The 4,697-nt window shown below is 37.8% G+C and overlaps 1 pseudogene; it reads left to right on the top strand.

Annotated features, from left to right (window-relative positions):
• Positions 1-736: 736 nt before the first annotated feature.
• Positions 737-2,910, top strand: LOC116110157 (annotated as a pseudogene).
• Positions 2,911-4,697: the final 1,787 nt, after the last annotated feature.

Genomic DNA, 4,697 nt, shown 5'->3' on the forward strand with positions numbered 1-4,697 from the left:
GTAAATAATGCACCACTATCTACGTGGAAATCAATCCATTAGGGATTGCTTAAAAAAAAAAGCACTTACTAAACCCTTTCTTTTATTCCCTTTTACTAATAAACCAAAGAAAAGACTTCAATTAACCACTTACATAGCTCCTTTCCTATACATTACGTGAGCTGGGCCTACTTGATAAGCACTTAAGAGAAGCACTTTTTCCATTACCATGTATGTGAATTCAATTCAGTAAAGTTTTAAAGGCTTCCCACCACTAAGCTGTGTTTGGTCATTCTTTTGAGTTTAGAAAACTCATTAAGCACTTTTGGGGCGATGAGGGGTGAGGGGTCTCTCTCTTTTTTGGACGTGGGTCCTTGCTGATGACAGAATCAATTCCATAAAATTAAAGAAAAGTGCTTTTGTCTGACTCAGTGTGACGTGGAAGGAGGTTAGACTAGAAGGACACAACCAAGAAACCCCAAATTCCATAATCAAAATCATAACTTTGACCACACTGTTCTTAAGATCCCTCCAAGATGACTCCAATTCTTTGAGATCAAATCAAACCACTAGATGGGTATTCTCATAGTACATAAAAATATCATATTATTAATACTTTTAAAATCGATTTTCATTCTATGTTTCTGAAGAGGGTATTATCAGTTTAGTGTTTCAAATCAAAATTGCATATTTTTAACGCATTATCGATAATGTGAAAGTCGAAGGAGGAAGCAAGCAGCAACGGTCACGAATGAATATGGCGGGAAGAACTGTTGAAGTGTGAACTGGTTTAAGCTTAGTGGGCCACTTTGTGGAATTTTGGGAACGTTTGAGGCAAAGCAATCTCTAAACTTTCGGTGTGTGTTATTAAGTTTTTTTGGGACTATCGTCTTCTCTCTTCCTATATATATCTCCTTCCATTCTCCTCCATTTTTACTCTACCCAACTAAATTCTCTTCTCTTCTCTTCTCTCCTCTTTTCTTCTCTTGTCTCTTCTTCACTATCATCACCTCCTCCTTTTCAGCCAATCCCCTCATCAATTCGTAATTTTTACCATTTCTCCTGAATTTTTGAATGATTTTAACAACCGGGTGCAGTAAAAGATTCCATTTTTGGAAGTTTTAAACAGTTTTTGTACACAACCTTTCAGTTTCGCTGTGGAATTTACTACCATTTTGGCTTCTGGGTATAGCTTAAGTTTCAGCTTTTTTCTGTAGTTTATACTTTCTTTTTGGATTAAAACTTTGTGGGGGGTGGTGGGGTTTGAAATTTTGATCATAAGAAGAAGACTTTTCAGAACAATGAACTTGATGTTCAACGGGTGCATTCTCTGGAGGTTGCACTCAATTCTTTACAACAAATCTAGTGTCGATAAAAGTTTCTATTTTTGGATTTTCCAGATCTTTAATAGGTACACTTCAGGGACTTAGCGAGTGACTTTGATACACACAGCCCTCCTTCTGCTTTTGCTCTGTTTTGTTCTGTTGTTTTCTCTGGTTTTTTGTCTTTAGTTTCTTTATATATAGAGTGTTGTGAGGTAGTAAACAGATTTGGACTGGAGAGTGTAAAAATGGCATCTTTGCCACCTGGTTTTCGGTTCCATCCAACTGATGAGGAATTGGTGGACTAGTACGCAAAAGAAAGTAGAGGGGCTTGAAATTGGCTTGAAGTCATCCCGTGTGTCGACTTGTACAATTTGATCCTTGGGATTGCCAGGTACTTTTACAATCCATCTTTTTCACTTCTAATTGATAATTTTGCATGTTAATATATGAATTTGGCCTTTTTTTTGGATGTACACAACTTGTATCAATTTGTACAAACCAAATTGCCATTAGAAACTGATAATGAACTAGTCATCAGTGATGAACTGGAGTTCAATCATCAATGCCAGTGTGAACAGATTTTGTTTTCAGTACTGGAAAGCACTTTTTTGTTTGTTTTGTATATTTGTATCTCTTTTCTTTTCGTCTCTCCTAGTCCTATCATAAGACTTTTATCATGGGGCCTCTCTTTTCTTCAAAAGCCAATTCTATCAGATTCCATGAACAATCTTTCTTTTGTTACTTTTTTTTTTTTCCTGAATGCCAAGCTGTGAATTTGCAGATAAGTCCTTCCTTCCAAAACGAGATATGGAATGGTTCTTCTTCTGCCAAGGGATCGAAAATACCCGAATGGCTCAAGAACAAACAGAGCCACCAAAGCTGGCTACTGGAAAGCCACTGGAAAGACCGGAAGGTTGTTTGCCAATCTTCTTCTGCAACAGGGTACCGAAAGACCCTTGTTTTCTATCGCGGACGCGCGCCTTTAGGGACGGACAGATTGGGTAATGCACGAGTATCGAATCTGTGATGATCTTTCTCATGGATCACCAAATTTAGGTAAATTCAGTAAGTTTGATGATGCAGTTCAGTAGTATGAAATGGCATTTTGGCGAGTTTGTTTTGAGGCTTATATGTAATTAACTCTTCTATCCAGGAGCTTTTGCTTTGTGCCGTGTTGTTAAAAAGAATGAGAATGCACAGAAGACGAGTCATGGAGAACTGAAGGGAAGAGAGTTGGAAGCAGTTCAAGCATTGAGGATTTGACTTCCACAAGAGTTTCTAATGAGCCCTTGAGTATCTCCGTGACATTTTTCTCAAGCAAGCTGCTACAATGAGAGTCGCTATTCGAGCCCTATGACTTCTCCTTATCCTTCTGAAGTCACAAACAATACCCGAGTCTGTGCCTGCTCGGATGGATTCAAATCCTGCAAATCTCTGGGTCTCGCCTGAACTAATTCTTGACTCATCAAAGGTAAAACACTCGAGAATCAAGGTTGATAGAAGGAACTTCCATGGATTGAGTTATATTTGTGAGGTTGTTATGATTTTCTCATTGGCTTGTCGAGGAATATTCAAGGTCCGTGAAGCTGCACTTTCCTCAGTATGAGTTTCCAAGCTCATGACTCCATGGCAGTCAATGAGCACACGGATTTCCCCAAGTTCCTCTACTCGAATTTCAATGGAGAAAATGAAATGTGGAAGATCTCAGTCGAATTGGCTGATGTCACCATACTCAGGACAAGTAAATTACCAAGTTTTTATGGTAAGAAGATATGTCCTATGACGGTTATGATCAAACCAGTTTGATAAATTATCAAGCCTCTTCTAGAAATAGAAGAGAAGATCATTCTAGCTTCTTTTTCCCAATGCCGGGTCAAGCAAGCAAGTAAAGTGGGAATTTATGTGGTCTCTGGTTTTAGTACAACAATTTGGTGATTGTGATTGAGGGGGGTCTTGTATAGGATTGGTCTGCTGGGTAACTTGCATCTCAAGGGTCTCCAAGACAACGCCTTTTTAATGTTAGATCTTGGAGAGGAAAAAATAATGAGTAAATCCCCTTTTTCTATGTCAAGTTCAGGTTTAATTTTTTTGTGCAAAAGTCCTGGTTAAATGGTTTATGCTTACTGTATTAAGTTGGATTAATAGTCGAGGGTTTGGGTTGGTCTGGTTTCATGTTTCGGTTTAGTAAAGAACCCCCAGGTGGTCACTTTTATCGATTTCACCTGGAGTGGAATGCTGGGAGTCACGGTTTGTCCTATCTCTATCATCATAGAAATAAGCCTTCTTGCAGCATATGTATGTTACCTTCTGATATATGTTATTAAGGTTTGTCATCATATATATTATGTATGATTTCTTTTTCATAAAAAAATACTGAATGGCATTAAAAAAGTTTTTCTCTTCGAGGCATTTGGTTATGGCACTTTTAGCTCTTGGAGTCTTGACAAACTGATTACATATTGGATTCAACATTGAGCAAGCATGCTGCTGCTTTGGACACATCTGCAAAATGAATCCTGTGCTGTTTGCTTATTAATTAGTATCTAAGTGGCTGTTATTTCTAACTTAATTGACAAGAATTAAGCTCCTGACTCTGAGAACGACAAACGTTATAACAAGAAGATTGCGCGCTAGCTACGTGTCATGGTAGATCATGTTCAAGCCTCAGCTGCTTCTACATCAAACACCCAGAAGGCTAATGACAGATAGTTTTATAAAGAAATTTTCCACTTCCCCTACCAAGTTTCAGGATCATTATTATTAAATATTACAAGAAACCACACAGTTGAAGTAATTTCCAAAGATGTGATGTGGACCTTGCTTAGCCTGAGGCCATTCAAAAGAATAGTTACAACTGTATCCAAACTCCCCCCATATAATTAATTCCAGTTGGAGTAAAATATATATAGATTACAAATGAGCCAAGAAAGGAATTCAATGAATGGGGAAGAGCAGAGCGACCGAAAGAGGCAATTATGCATTTGAAAATAAGATTATGTCAATTCCATCTGCAAAGTTCTTGCAAAACTGTTCCCCGCCATTTCTACTTTGGTGAGAATTTGACAAAAGAGTGTCACTAATGTAACTTTAAAGAGTGCTTTCTGAAAAGCTAATTATCCATAAACATTTTCATGAACACAAAACTGATATCTCTGTAAAAATCAGTCTCTCCCACCCCCCTAACCTATCTCAAGCCCCTTTGGCTCCTCAGTCTTCCCACCAAATATATAAATGATTTCCTTGTTTAAACAAATCTCTCCCTTATGCAAATATGCTCCACTATTGGAACTGAAAGTGAAAGTTCTAAAAGAAGTGCATTATTCAAGGTCAGTGGCTCCTGCGGCATAATTTAATTATCAGTTACAATCAAAACATATACTTCATAACAATAAA

This window comes from Pistacia vera, unplaced genomic scaffold, assembly GCF_008641045.1.
Source record: "Pistacia vera cultivar Batoury unplaced genomic scaffold, PisVer_v2 Contig598, whole genome shotgun sequence".
NCBI lineage: Eukaryota > Viridiplantae > Streptophyta > Magnoliopsida > Sapindales > Anacardiaceae > Pistacia > Pistacia vera.